This window comes from Scyliorhinus torazame, chromosome 1 (genome assembly GCF_047496885.1).
Source record: "Scyliorhinus torazame isolate Kashiwa2021f chromosome 1, sScyTor2.1, whole genome shotgun sequence".
Taxonomy (NCBI): domain Eukaryota; kingdom Metazoa; phylum Chordata; class Chondrichthyes; order Carcharhiniformes; family Scyliorhinidae; genus Scyliorhinus; species Scyliorhinus torazame.
The window spans coordinates 65,987,517-66,003,380 of NC_092707.1; positions in this window are offsets into that span (position 1 = coordinate 65,987,517).

Below are 15,864 nucleotides of genomic sequence, written 5' to 3' on the forward strand. Positions count from 1 at the left end.
GTCTGATACACAGGAAACTTTGCCCCTGCTTGTCTTTCCTGCGCCTGACTGAATTTCCCTGCATTCTTAGCGGATCTCCATTTTAAGTCAGGAAGTGGCCAACCCAGGTGGCTCCACTCCCTCCTTGTGATCCCGAACGCGAAGCGTGAAGGATCACACAACTGCGTCGTCTTCACTCCCTGACCCAGCGAGCACTCTTCCATGGCCTCTACACTGACCATAACTATGCACGAAACTTTAACTGACAATTCTAAGTGGCGCAATATTACAACAGGGATATGCACTACAACATAAAAAACGGAACCTCTAACTATCTTTCATAAATTACACTCACTTAAACATCCAATCATACTAACTTCCTAAAAATACAAAAATAATAGCATTCACATTTTCCTCTGACTTGGCAGTCAAGCACAGAGTTGTACAATCTTTCCGTTGCAAATGAGACATATTTCTTTATTTCAAATGGCACAAAACGAATGTCCTTTATTGTAGATAAGGGGTTCGGGGGCATGGTGTAAACCTAAAATAGGGGATCTCATCCTGTATACCGGGGTGCAAGAGCGATAGGCTCTCCTTCGCCATTTTCTCATGCGGATAGTCTGCACGATGTTGCAGAATATCGCCAATGCGAAAAGGGATTCAATGACATGAAAGGGAGTACCATGTTATAAACCTATCACACCATGATGGTGTGTTGTTACTTGTCACTGGGCTCTGGGTGCTATGAGGAAGTGAATCATTGACGGCCGGGGGGTTGGGGTCAGGGGGTTCGCGTTTGCGCATAACCAAATACAAATCATAATGATAACGAAGGGCACGTATGGTGTCTTCATTGTTCTCTTCTTTCTTCTCTTCCTTTTCTTCTCTTCTCTCTTCCTGGAGCTTCTGGAATTCTGTGGATCAAGCATAGTTTCTGTTACTATCTTGTACGTTAGCATGTCTGTCTTTTAGTGCCAACTTCCCTTTATAATTGGTCACCATGTGTGACTCTTTTGTTTTTAAACCGAATATTTGGACTAGACATCTAAGAAAATACTGCCATACTGCGAGCCGTCTCGCAGCCGGTGTGATTTACCATCCCAGTGTTTGAGGATGTAAATAGCACAGGGAAGCAACCATAGGTTGCCAAAACCAAACAAAATAAGTTTGAACATAACGAGCCAAAATGGGATGCGTATGGGCCGCGGCGGGTAAGATTTGGATGGAATCCCCGGGTAGGACGGTGATCAATGCCGTATGTGCTCTACCAGAGCGTAGCTGACCAGAGGGGGGGCTCCTCAGGCAGGGTGGGGACCAATGCCGTTTCTCCACTGCCTGAGCAACCGGCAAGAGCGGGTAAGAATGTGGTCGTCGTGGGGGCTGCCTCTTTAATTAGGAGAGCAACTATGAGCCGGGTTCTGTCGACAGACTAGTTCCTTTGAACTATTGTCTGGGCCAAACTTGTACCTTTAACAATTTTCTGTCGACAGACTAGTTCCTCTGAACTATTGTCTGGGACAAACTTTTTTTTTTATTAAATATTTTATTGAAAATTTTTGGTCAACCAACACAGTACATTGTGCATTCTTTACACAATATTATAACAACACAAATAACAATGACCTATTTTATAAACAAAAAAAAATGAATAAATAATAAATAACAAAAATGGAAACTAGCCCTAATTGGCAACTGCCTTGTCACAAGTAACACTCTCCAAAAATATAATTTAACAGTCCAATATATAATTATCTGTAGCAACGACCTATACATACTATACAGTATATATTAACAACCCTGAGAGTCCTTCTGGTTCCTCCTCCCCCCCCCCCGCCCCCAACTCTTCCCCCCCCCCCCCCCCCCCCCCCCGATCCTGGGCTGCTGCCTTCTTTTTCCCATTCCATCTATCTTTCTGCGAGGTATTCGACGAACGGTTGCCACCGCCTGGTGAACCCTTGAGCCGACCCCCTTAGGATGAACTTAATCCGCTCTAGCTTTATAAACCCTGCCATGTCATTTATCCAGGTCTCCACCCCCGGGGGCTTGGCTTCTTTCCACATTAGCAATATCCTGCGCCGGGCTACTAGGGACGCAAAGGCCAAAACATCGGCCTCTCTCGCCTCCTGCACTCCCGGCTCTTGTGCAACCCCAAATATAGCCAACCCCCAGCTTGGTTCGACCCGGACTCCTACTACTTTTGAAAGCACCTTTGTCACCCCCATCCAAAACCTCTGTAGTGCCGGGCATGACCAAAACATATGGGTATGATTCGCTGGGCTTCTCGAGCACCTCGCACACCTATCCTCCACCCCAAAAAAGTTACTGAGCCGTGCTCCAGTCATATGTGCCCTGTGTAATACCTTAAACTGAATCAGGCTTAGCCTGGCACACGAGGACGACGAGTTTACCCTGCTTAGGGCATCTGCCCACAGCCCCTCCTCGATCTCCTCCCCCAGCTCTTCTTCCCATTTCCCTTTTAGTTCATCTACCATAGTCTCCCCTTCGTCCCTCATTTCCCTATATATATCTGACACCTTACCATCCCCCACCCATGTCTTTGAGATCACTCTGTCCTGCACCTCTTGTGTCGGGAGCTGCGGGAATTCCCTCACCTGTTGCCTCGCAAAAGCCCTCAGTTGCATATACCTGAATGCATTCCCTTGGGGCAACCCATATTTCTCGGTCAGCGCTCCCAGACTCGCGAACTTCCCATCCACAAACAGATCTTTCAGTTGCGTTATTCCTGCTCTTTTCCACATTCCATATCCCCCATCCATTCCCCCCGGGGCAAACCTATGGTTGTTTCTTATCGGGGACCCCCCCCCCAAGGCTCCAGTCTTTCCCCTATGCCGTCTCCACTGTCCCCAAATCTTCAGTGTAGCCACCACCACCGGGCTTGTGGTGTAGTTCCTCGGTGAGAACGGCAATGGGGCTGTCACCATAGCCTGTAGGCTAGTCCCCCTACAGGACGCCCTCTCTAATCTCTTCCACGCCGCTCCCTCCTCCTCTCCCATCCACTTACTCACCATTGAAATATTAGCGGCCCAATAATACTCACTTAGGCTCGGTAGTGCCAGCCCCCCCCTATCCCTGCTACGCTGTAAGAATCCCTTCCTCACTCTCGGGGTCTTCCCGGCCCACACAAAACCCATGATGCTCTTTTCAATCCTTTTAAAAAAAGCCTTCGTGATCACCACCGGGAGGCACTGAAACACAAAGAGGAATCTCGGGAGGACCACCATCTTAACCGCCTGCACCCTCCCTGCCATTGACAGGGATACCATATCCCATCTCTTGAAATCCTCCTCCATCTGTTCCACCAACCGCGTTAAATTTAACCTATGCAATGTGCCCCAATTCTTAGCTATCTGGATCCCCAGGTAACGAAAGTCCCTTGTTACCTTCCTCAGCGGTAGGTCCTCTATTTCTCTACTCTGCTCCCCTGGATGCACCACAAACAACTCACTTTTCCCCATGTTCAATTTATACCCTGAAAAATCCCCAAACTCCCCAAGTATCCGCATTATTTCTGGCATCCCCTCCGCCGGGTCCGCCACGTATAGTAGCAAATCGTCCGCATACAAAGATACCCGGTGCTCTTCTCCTCCCCTAAGTACTCCCCTCCACTTCTTGGAACCCCTCAACGCTATCGCCAGGGGCTCAATCGCCAGTGCAAACAATAATGGGGACAGAGGGCATCCCTGCCTTGTCCCTCTATGGAGCCGAAAATATGCAGATCCCCGTCCATTCGTGACCACGCTCGCCACTGGGGCCCTATACAACAGCTGCACCCATCTAACATACCCCTCTCCAAAACCAAATCTCCTCAACACCTCCCACAAATAATCCCACTCCACTCTATCAAATGCTTTCTCGGCATCCATCGCCACTACTATCTCCGTTTCTCCCTCTGGTGGGGCCATCATCATTACCACTAACAACCTCCGTATATTCGTGTTCAGCTGTCTCCCCTTCACAAACCCAGTTTGGTCCTCGTGGACCACCCCCGGGACACATTCCTCTATTCTCATTGCCATTACCTTGGCCAGGACCTTGGCATCTACATTTAGGAGGGAAATAGGTCTATAGGACCCGCATTGTAGCGGGTCCTTTTCCTTCTTTAAGAGAAGCGATATCGTTGCTTCAGACATAGTCGGGGGCAGTTGTCCCCTTTCCTTTGCCTCATTAAAGGTCCTCGTCAGTACCGGGGCGAGCAAGTCCACATATTTTCTATAGAATTCGACTGGGAATCCATCCGGTCCCGGGGCCTTTCCCGCCTGCATGCTCCTAATTCCTTTCACCACTTCTTCTACCTCGATCTGTGCTCCCAGTCCCACCCTTTCCTGCTCTTCCACCTTGGGAAATTCCAGCCGATCCAAGAAGCCCATCATTCTCTCCCTCCCATCCGGGGGTTGAGCTTCATATAATTTTTTATAAAATGTCTTGAACACTCCATTCACTCTCTCCGCTCCCCGCTCCATCTCTCCTTCCTCATCCCTCACTCCCCCTATTTCCCTCGCTGCTCCCCTTTTCCTCAATTGGTGTGCCAGCAACCTGCTCGCCTTCTCCCCATATTCGTACTGTACACCCTGTGCCTTCCTCCATTGTGCCTCTGCAGTGCCTGTAGTCAGCAAGTCAAATTCTACATGTAGCCTTTGCCTTTCCCTGTACAGTCCCTCCTCCGGTGCTTCCGCATATTGTCTGTCCACCCTCAAAAGTTCTTGCAGCAACCGCTCCCGTTCCTTACTCTCCTGCTTCCCTTTATGTGCCCTTATTGATATCAGCTCCCCTCTAACCACCGCCTTCAACGCCTCCCAGACCACTCCCACCTGGACCTCCCCATTATCATTGAGTTCCAAGTACTTTTCAATGCACCCCCTCACCCTTAGACACACCCCCTCATCTGCCATTAGTCCCATGTCCATTCTCCAGGGTGGGCGCCCTCCTGTTTCCTCCCCTATCTCCAAGTCCACCCAGTGTGGAGCGTGATCCGAAATGGCTATAGCCGTATACTCCGTTCCCCTCACCTTCGGGATCAATGCCCTACCCAGCACAAAAAAGTCTATTCGCGAGTAGACTTTATGGACATAGGAGAAAAACGAGAACTCCTTACTCCTAGGTCTGCTAAATCTCCACGGGTCTACACCTCCCATCTGCTCCATAAAATCTTTAAGCACCTTGGCTGCTGCCGGCCTCCTTCCAGTCCTGGACTTCGACCTATCCAGCCCTGGTTCCAACACCGTATAAAAATCTCCCCCCATTATCAGCTTTCCCATCTCTAGGTCCGGAATGCGTCCTAGCATCCGCCTCATAAAATTGGCATCATCCCAGTTCGGGGCATATACGTTTACCAAAACCACCGTCTCCCCCTGTAGTTTGCCACTCACCATCACGTATCTGCCCCCGTTATCCGCCACTATAGTCTTTGCCTCGAACATTACCCGCTTCCCCACTAATATAGCCACCCCCCTGTTTTTCGCATCTAGCCCCGAATGGAACACCTGCCCCACCCATCCTTTGCGTAGCCTAACCTGGTCTATCAGTTTCAGGTGCGTTTCCTGTAACATAACCACATCTGCCTTAAGTTTCTTAAGGTGTGCGAGTACCCGTGCCCTCTTTATCGGCCCGTTCAGCCCTCTCACGTTCCACGTGATCAGCCGAGTTGGGGGGCTTCCTACCCCCCCCCCCCCCCCTTGTCGATTAGCCATCACCTTTTTCCAGCTCCTCACCCGGTTCCCACGCAGCTGTATCTCCCCCAGGCGGTGCCCCCCCGCCCATCCTCTCCCATACCAGCTCCCCCCTCTCCCCAGCAGCAGCAACCCAGTAATTCCCCCCTCCCACCCCCCCCACTAGATCCCCCGCTAGCGTAATTACTCCCCCCATGTTGCTCCCAGAAGTCAGCAAACTCTGGCTGACCTCGGCTTCCCCCCGTGACCTCGGCTCGCACCGTGCGACGCCCCCTCCTTCCTGCTTCTCTATTCCCGCCATGATTATCATAGCGCGGGAACCAAGCCCGCGCTTCTCCCTTGGCACCGCCCCCAATGGCCAACGCCCCATCTCCTCCACCTCCCCTCCTCCCCCCATCACCACCTGTGGGAGAGAGAAAAGTTACCACATCGCAGGATTAGTACATAAAACCCCTCTTTGCCCCCCACATTCGCCCCACCACTTTGTTCGAACGTTCTTTTTAATAACCCGCTCATTCCAGTTTTTCTTCCACAATAAAAGTCCACGCTTCATCCGCCGTCTCAAAGTAGTGGTGCCTCCCTCGATATGTGACCCACAGTCTTGCCGGTTGCAGCATTCCAAATTTTATCTTCTTTTTATGAAGCACCGCCTTGGCCCGATTAAAGCTCGCCCTCCTTCTCGCCACCTCCGCACTCCAGTCTTGATAAACGCGGATCACCGCGTTCTCCCATTTACTGCTCCGAGTTTTCTTCGCCCATCTAAGGACCATTTCTCTATCCTTAAAACGGAGGAATCTCACCACTATGGCTCTGGGAATTTCTCCTGCTCTCGGTCCTCGCGCCATCACTCGGTATGCTCCCTCCACCTCCAACGGACCCGCCGGGGCCTCCGCTCCCATTAACGAGTGCAGCATCGTGCTCACATATGCCCCGACGTCCGCTCCCTCCACACCTTCAGGAAGACCAAGAATCCTCAGGTTGTTCCTCCTTGCGTTGTATTCCAGTGCCTCCAACCTTTCCACACATCGTTTCTGATGTGCCTCCTGCGTCTCCGTCTTCACCACCAGGCCCTGTATATCGTCCTCATTCTCGGCTGCCTTTGCCTTCACGACCCGAAGCTCCCGCTCCTGGGTCTTTTGTTCCTCCTTTAGCCCTTCGATCGCCTGTAGTATCGGGGCCAACAGCTCTTTCTTCATTTCCTTTTTTATCTCTTCCACACAGCATTTCAAGAACTCTTGTTGTTCAGGGCCCCATGTTAAACTGCCACCTTCTGACGCCATCTTGGTTTTTGCTTGCCTTCCTTGCCGCTGTTCTAAAGGATCCACTGCAATCTGGCCACTCTCTCCTTTTTCCATCCGTATCCAGGGGGGATTCCCTTCTGGTTTACCGCACAGTGTTTTTAGCCGTCAAAATTGCCGTTGGGACTCCTATCAAGAGCCCAAAAGTCCGTTTCACAGGGAGCTGCCGAAACGTGCGACTCAGCTGGTCATCGCCGCACCCGGAAGTCGTCTGGGACAAACTTGTTCCTCTAACAGCCATTTGTCGTCAAAGAGGGTGGTGACGTGGGGCCGTGAAAAAACTTTCCGAGTTGACACACAACACTTAACGATAACACTAATGAACAAACATTCAACAAACATGGTGCAGTTTCCATCAGAAAGGACACCGTATCTCTCCGTCGGTTCCTTTTTTCTCCATCATCTAGACACCTCCGTTATCAGTTGTGAACATGGTCGCAAAGGGGTTCTCGTTTTGGGAATCAGACTCAATGTCATCATCTTCTCCCGGATGCCATACTCTTGAATGGATGAGGGTTGCTAAAGCTGCATGGTGTGACATAGGGTCCACCTCGTTGTTTCGGACGAGCCTGTATGAATTGTCACGGTGCCAAATAGTCGTGTCTAATTCTGTGGAGATGGAGTCGGTGTCGTCATCGTAGGGCGGTGGTCTTCGGTGAGGTTTGCTCAGGAATGTGATCAGGAAGGGATCACTTGAATCGTGCTCAGATTCGCTGGGTGTGGGACCTGTTGCATAGGGATAGTAGGGAGGCGTGCTGTGGCTATCGTCTGTGTCACAGTCGCTGCTGTTGCTGGCTGTGGGCGTTCCGGGGCGGAGTCTAGAGTTTGGGGGTGGAGTCGAGGTCGAGTCCGTGGATGGGATGGATGTGTTGGAGGAGGGTAGGGATACGTTGGCTGTGGGTGGGGCGTGGTCTGCGTCGAGCATGACATGGTGTGCGTGGTTAGACTGCAAGCCATATGCCTTGATCTGGTTAATATGAAACCACGCGGTCTTCACGTTGGGGTACTTAATCTTAGAAACGGAGGGGCTTACTTTGTCCGCAACGGAGTATGGACCCGAATACTTAGGTGACAGGAACGTGCTGGGGTTGTAAATGGAGAGCATGACCTGCTGTCCTACATCAAACTCAGTCGCATGCACTGTCTTGTTGAAACAGGCTTTGCTCTGTTTCTTCCTGGTGCCTAATTTTACTGCGGCTGCTAGCTGAGCCGTTTTTACATTCACTACTAATTGTTTCACTGCGTTCTCGTGTGTGCGGGCCGTCACTTCGGGGCTGGTCAAGTCAAGTCCTAATAAAAATTCTGTGCCTTTCATGGGGCACCTGGTCATGAGTGTGGGGTGTATCCTGTGGATGTTGAAACAGTGTTACGCAAAAACATTAGTGTAAAAGGGAGGACTGAATCCCAAATGGTGCTGTTTTGTTGGATCATTTTTCTGAGGGTTGCTTTTAGGGTCCCATTCATTCGCTCCACGATACCACTTGACTGGGGGTGGTATGCGATGTGGAATTTTTGGGTAATGCCAAATATCGTGAGGACGTTCTTCATGACACGTCCTGTAAAATGGGAACCTTGGTCGGATTCAATGCTGCGGGGGAGTCCCCGTCTCGTAAAGATGCCGTGTTTGTTCTAGATGGGAATGCTTCTACCCATTTCGTAAACGTGTCGATAACAACTAACACATACTTGTGACCATTCCTGCAAGGGGGCAATGGTCCTATAAAATCAATCTGGAGGTTAGTCCAGGGGCCATTAACGGGGCGGGTGTGGCTACGATGAGCTTTCTTGGCATATCTGTCCGGATTGTTTTAGGCACAGATAAGGCAATTTTTTACATAGTGCGTGACGTCTTCCTTTAAATTCGGCCACCAACAGAGCTGCCTGAGGTGGGCTGTAGTGGGGTCAATTCCCTGATGCCCATGACTATCATGGAACAACCAAATAAGCTGATTCCTGTCGTGTTCAGGAACCACATAAAGGGTGTACTTTAGGACCACACCGTCATGTGTGGTCAGTGCATTTTTAAACCTATCGTATGGGGCTGGAAATTTTCCTTTTAAAATCTCCCTGAGATTGCTATCTTGCTTCTGGGCCTGCACTAAATCTTCGATATTTGTCTGCGAGACCTGAACTGCATTCACTGGGGCGCTTTCGGGGGGGTTTCTAAAATGTCCATATCTGGAACCTGCTTTAGCCAGTGCGTCGGCTTTTATTTTTCCAGGTGGGGAGGAACGGTGGTGACTTTGTACTTTAATAATGCCAAATATCCTGTCCTGCGCTTTGTCCAAAATGTGCCGGAGCAATGGGGCTGAAGGGAGGAGTTTTCCGTCCGCGGAAACAAATCCTCTTGCTTTCCACAGGGGTAGGAATTCTGTGAGGCTGTTACAGACATAGAGGCTGTCCGTGTATATGTCTGCTGGACTGGGGAAGGAATCTGGGTGATCTGCAATGGCTGCTAGTTCTACCGCCTGCGCGCCTAAGTGTCCTGGCAGTTTTAACGAGATTTCTTCTAGGGCGCGTCCCTGCGCATCCTCCACATAGATGCCGCATCCTGTAATGCACTTCCCGTTTAATATAGTGGAAGAACCATACACATATATTCTCAAGGGTGCGCACGTGTCTGGGGACTTCCGTTTGCGGCATTGCGGAGCTAAGTCGCACACTCGGCAGCTCCCGCAAAAAACGGACTTGGGGGCTCTTTTCAGGGCCCCCAATGGCATTTGTTCGATGTTTCCCGCGGTGGGAAGGAGAGTACAATAGTTCCCCGACAGTATATGGCTGTTACCAGGAGCGGGGCGACTAAAAAAGTGGTGGTGGACCCGAAGAAGGTGCAAGGGAAAAAGAACAAAATGGTGGCGGGCGGGGACCAGGCAGCTTAGATGCAGTGGGCGCAGGAGAAACAGGAGGTTATCCAGCGCTGCTTCAGGGAGATTAAAGCGGACCTGCTTGAGCCGATGAAGGCTTCTATCGATAAGCTGCTGGAGGCACAGACGGCCCAGGGGGTGGCGATCCGCGAGGCCCGACAAAAGATCTCCGACAATGAGGACGGGATCTTAGGCCTTGCGTTAAAGGTGGAGGCGCACGAGGCGCTCCACAAGAAATGGCAGGAGCGGTTCGAGGAGATGGAGAATCGGTCGAGGCGGAAGAATTTGCGGATTCTGGGCCTCACGGAGAGGCTGGAGGGGCCAGACGTGGGGGCCTATGTGGTCACCATATTGAACTCGCTGATGGGAGCGAGGTCCTTCCAGGGGCCCCTGGAGCTGGAAGGGGCCCATAGAGTGCTGGCGAGGAGGCCCAAGGCTAACGTGCCTCCGCGGGCGGTGCTGGTGCGGTTTCATCGGTTTGCTGATCGGGAGTGTGTGCTCAGGTGGGCCAAGGAGAGGAGCAGCAGGTGGGAGAACGCAGAGGTTCGGATATATCAGGACTGGAGTGCGGAGGTGGCGAAGAGGAGAGCCGGGTACAATCGAACGAAGGCGGTGAAGTTTGGCATGTTGCAGCCGGCGTGACTGTGCAACTGTGGGTCACCCACAAGGTCCAGCATCATTATTTTGAGTCTCCGGAGGAGGCGTGGGCCTTTGTTCAGCCCGAGAAGTTGGACACAGATTGAGGGTCGGGATGGGCGTTTGGGGATTATGGTTGATATGTTACTTTTTGAGGGGGGTCCTTTGCTTATGTTTTTTCTTTTTTCTTTCTTTCTGGTTTGGTGAGGGTGGTTAGGGCGGGTTGGGCACTGTTTTGGTTGGGTTGGTCGGGGGGGGGCTCTTGGAGGGGGGTAAGCAAATGGAACAGGGATGGATGTCCGGCAGAGAGATGGGGCCCCGTGGGGAGGAGGAGGCCCGAGTCGGGGGTGAGGGGACTGGGCCTGTAAAAGGAGCTGCGTCAGAGGTGGCGGGACCGGGTAGGTGGAAAGCGTGGGCTTTTTCCCGCGCTGAAGACTGGAGGGGGCGGAGCCAGGGCGGGGAAGCGAGGGTTGTTTCCCACGCTTGGGATGGAAGGGGGCGGGGGAGAGCCTGCGGATGGGGAATGGAAGAGGAGAGTGTGTGACACAATGGGAGGAGTCGAAGGAGAGGTGGGAGTGGCCGGGGTCAGCAGGAGTCAGCTGACTTGCGGAAGTGCAATGGGGGGAGTAAATCAGCTAGGATGGGTCCTGGGGGGGGGTGGGTGGGGAGGAATCGCGTTGCTGCTGCTATGGTCAAGGGGGAGCTGGAGCGAGTGGGGGGGGGTCGAGGCGGGGGTCTGCCAACGTGGGGAATGGGCCGGGCGTGGGGTGCGGGCGCGTGGCTGGCCGAGGAGGGGTTATAGCTAGTCGGCGGGGGAGGGGGGCGGGTAGCCCCCTGATCCGGCTGATAACCTGGAATGTAAGGGGACTGAACAGGCCGGTCAAGCGGGCCCGCGTGTTCGCGCACCTGAAGGGGCTCAAGGCGGATGTGGTTATGCTCCAGGAGACACACCTGAAGGTGGTAGACCAGGTAAGATTGAGTAAAGGGTGGGTAGGTCAGGTGTTTCATTCGGGGCTAGATGCCAAAAATCGAGGGGTGGAGATCTTGGTGGGAAAGAAGGTGTAATTCGAGGCGCTGAGCATTGTGGCAGACAATGGCGGTAGGTACATAATGGTAAGTGGTAAGCTGCAGGGAGAGAGGGTGGTACTGGTCAATGTGTATGCCCCGAACTGGGACGATGCAGGTTTTATGCAGCGCATGTTGGGTCAGATCCCAGACTTGGAAGTGGGGGGCCTGATAATGGGGGGAGACTTTAACACTGTGTTGGATCCGGCACTGAATTGCTCCAGGTCTAGGGCGGGTAGGAAGCCGGCAGCGGCTAAAGTGCTGAGGGTGTTATGGACCAGATGGGAGGGGTGGACCCTTGGAGATTTGCAAGGCCAGGGTTTAGGGAGTTTTCATTCTTCTCACATGTCCATAAGGCTTATTCCCGGATCAACTTTTTTATTTTGAGCAGGGCGCTGATAGCGAGAGTAGAGGATACCGAGTACTCGGCGATAGCCATTTCGGATCACGCCCCGCATTGGGTGGACTTAGAGCTGGGATAGGAGAGGGACCAGCGCCCATTGTGGCGCTTGGAGGTGGGGCTGTTGGCGAACGAGGAGGTGAGTGAGCGGGTCCGAGGAAGCATAGAGAGGTTCCTGGTGGCCAATGATAACGGGGAGGTCCGAGTGGGGATGTTAGGGGAGAGCTGATCTCCACTAGGGCCCACAAGGAGAGGAGGGAGCAGAGGGAAAGGGAGAGGCTGGTGGGGGAGATGGTGAGGGTAGACAGGAGGTATGCGGAGGTGCCCGAGGAAGGACTGTTGAGGAAGAGGCGCAGCCTCCAGGCCGAATTCGATCTGGTGACCACCAGGAAGGCGGAGGTGCAGTGGAGGAAGGCCCAGGGGGCGGTCTACGGGTATGGGGAAAAGGCAAGCCGGATGCTGGCGCATCAGCTTCGGAAGCAGGATGCAGCTAGCAAGATTGTGGGAGTTAAGGACCGGGGAGGGAGTGTGGTGCGGAGTGGGGTTGACATCAATGGGATCTTCAGGGACTTTTATGAGGAATTGTATCGGTCCGAGCCCCCATGGGAGGAGGGAGGGATAGGCCGCTTCCTGGATCAATTGAGGTTTCCGAAGGTGGAGGAGGGACTGGTGGCGGGATTGGGCTGGAGGAGCTGACCAAAGGGATAGGGAGCATGCAGGTTAGTTAGGCTCTTCAATGAGGCAAGGGAGGGGGGGGCCTTGCCCCCGACAATGTCCCGGGCACTGATCTCCTTGATCCTGAAGCGGGACAAGGATCCCCTGCAGTGTGGGTCTTACAGGCCGATTTCGTTGCTAAACGTAGATGCCAAGGTGCTGGCAAAGGTCTTAGCCACAAGGATTGAGGATTGTGTGCCGCAGGCCATCCACGAAAACCAGACGGGGGTCACCAGGTCGAATTCGGCCTGGAGGCTGCGCCTCTTCCTCAACAGTCCTTCCTCGGGCACCTCCGCATACCTCCTGTCTACCCTCACCATCTCCCCCACCAGCCTCTCCCTCTCCCTCTGCTCCCTCCTCTCCTTGTGGGCCCTAATGGAGATCAGCTCTCCCCTAACCACCGCCTTCAGCGCCTCCCATACCACCCCCACTCGGACCTCCCCGTTATCGTTGGCCACCAGGTACCTCTCTATGCTTCCTCGGACTCGCTCACTCACCTCCTCGTCCGCCAACAGCCACACCTCCAAGCTCCACAATGGGCGCTGGTCCCTCGGGTTTTCTCACTGGCCAAATCGGGGCATTATTAGTAGAGGCTACTGATCTAAGTACGCCTTGTTCTAATAAACTATCAATAACTTTTGAGATTTCTCCCTCTGCCTCTTGGGGAAATCCATATTGCTTCTAGTGTCAGGCCCTGTTATTTGAACCAAACCAGCCATCCTGCCGCAGTCATGTTTATGACTTGCAAACGCGGTCCTGTTTTTCTGGAGAACTGCCCTAACCTGTTTGCGCCAATCGTGGTCGGGTCAAACCAAAACTTGCCGACTGCGCTAATTTTATTAGCATACTCACCTACTGTGAGCGTTGCGGGGGCTCTTGCTGATTTTGCCATTTACCAGACACATTGATTTACTGGGTCAAAGGACAGGTTGTGGGAGTTCATGAAATCGATGCCCAAAATGTGTTCTGCTGTGTGGGGTAGATCGACTAAAACTATGGGGTGTCTTGTGGTAATATTGCCAATTTGAATGGGTACAGGGGCTGTGATGTGTCCCTGTTGTGAGTGGCCTGTGAAGCCGCTGAGGGTGATTGTGGCTGTAGTGGGCCACGTGTCTTTTTGGAACATGGTGGAGGAATTAATTGTGGTGCGGGACCCTCCTGTGTCCCAGAGAAATTCGAGGGGCTGTCCCCGTACGTTCGCTGCAACGACTGGTCGGCCGGACCTATCCCAAAGGGTGTCGCAGACCCAGGTGGGGGAGCCCGAACACCGTCAGTCAGTTCTGTTCATGTCTGTCAGGTCTGAAAGGGTGCTTACACTATGTATGGGCTTTGTCCTGTTTCTATTCAGAGTGCCTGCCTGCTGGGCTCTCTGTGGCTTTCGTGGGGCATTGCATTCTCGTGCAAAGTGACATAATTGTCCACAGTTGTAACACTCCTGTGGTTTCTGTGGGGGGCTGTTCATGCCTTCGTTCACCCATGCGGGGTTCTGGTGCGCTTTAACTGCTTGGATATCTGCCTCTGCCTGCTGTTCTTCGGGTTTTCTAATCACGGGTTTGTTGTGGACAGATTGCTCCCAGGGGCGGGACAACCTTTTTAAAACCCACTTTTCGTTGTGCGCCTCTTCCGAGGGGTCATAATTAGTACAAGCTTTTTGTCCTGCCTCTGTGGCATGGGAGATAAGGGTGCGGGTCCATTTGGCCATGTTGTCTGGGGACAAATGGGCGCAGTCTAAGTTTCCGAAAACGGCTGTAAAATGGATCCACAGGCATCCAGCAAACACTGTGGGGTGCTGTTTTCTTCTGCCTGCACTTATTCAGGCATTCTACTGGGTCACCTCTGTTATAACCGATCGCGTCTAGGATCGCCGTGTGCATCTCTGCAAGGGTGCCTCCTCCTACATTCTGTGGGTCGGGAAGGGCTGCTACAACAGAAGGGACTAATCTTAAAACTGTGAGCTTCACTTGCTCACGCTCATCCAGGCCGTACATGGTCGCCTGCTGCTTCACTCCAGCAAAGAAGTGGTGGGGGTCTGAGGTGGGGAGGAACGGTGTGATCTTTTTGCATGCGTCCTGTAATTAGGTCACGGTTAAGGGGGTGATGTAATGGAATTCCACGTCTCCGTCCGATGTGACTGTGCAGTGGGTAATTACTGGATTCATGGGTGCCTGATCTATCTGCTCTGTGGGGGATTGGGGTGCTTTTCTCTTTTGGGGCTTTCCTTGCGCACATGTTCCCTGTACATATCTATGCACGGTTTTGTTTAGTTCTTGCCAATCAGGGCTGTCTTCTTCATCTAATTGGAATCCAAAGGTGTTTTGAAACCCATTTTGCACTGAAAGCAAAGACTACAGTTCCGCAATCTGCTTCCAGCATTTTGCATGATCCACTGACCTTTGTCTGTGCTCCGTGGTGGCAGCATGGAGTGCTCTTAACGCTGCTTTTAGATCGCTGCACTGCCTTTGCAATGCCTCTACCTGTTTCTCTGTCTCTTCGCTTACCAGGATTGCACGTTGCGTGTCCTGATAGGCCTTATCGTATTGGGTTTGGAAGCTGCTCAGATGCGCTAGACAAGACTGGTGCGCCCACTTGGCATCATCCACCTCTCCGTCCTTTGCTGCCAACTTCCTTCTCAATTCTACATTCTCTCTCTCGATCTCACTGACATCGACCTTGCTCATTCGATGTCTCTCTTCTATCTCTTTGCGGAGCATCTGAACGACCTCCTCTGTGCCTCGCAATTGTGCCAGACAGGACACGATTGCCATCGGCTTGCGAGCTTTCCCTGAGCTCTTCTTATGGATTTCGCTCAGGTTCTCCCACCAAATATGTCCTATAGTCCCGGGACCTGTTTCCTCATTTGAACAAAAGTCACTCCAAAGGGGCCATCCCTTCTCTTTGAGGTACCTTCTAATCTCAACTTCCCAAACGGGACACTGATCTACTCTACTGCTGGTTGCTGCGACGACGAATTCTTGAGGGTTCATGAGGCATTCCATTGCCTTCATTGCCATTTTTCCTATCTGAATGCTCTCTTTTAAAATTTGGAATGAGGGGTACTAAGGCGGTGCTGTAAACACGGGTACGGCGTTGACTATTTTCCGTAATACAAACTCCCGACAATTTTTCGCAACAAAATCTATCAGTTTTACCTTATAGCCCTGTTAGTTACGCATGCATTAACAACACGCTTCCGAATTATGAGGATTGATCAGAACTGC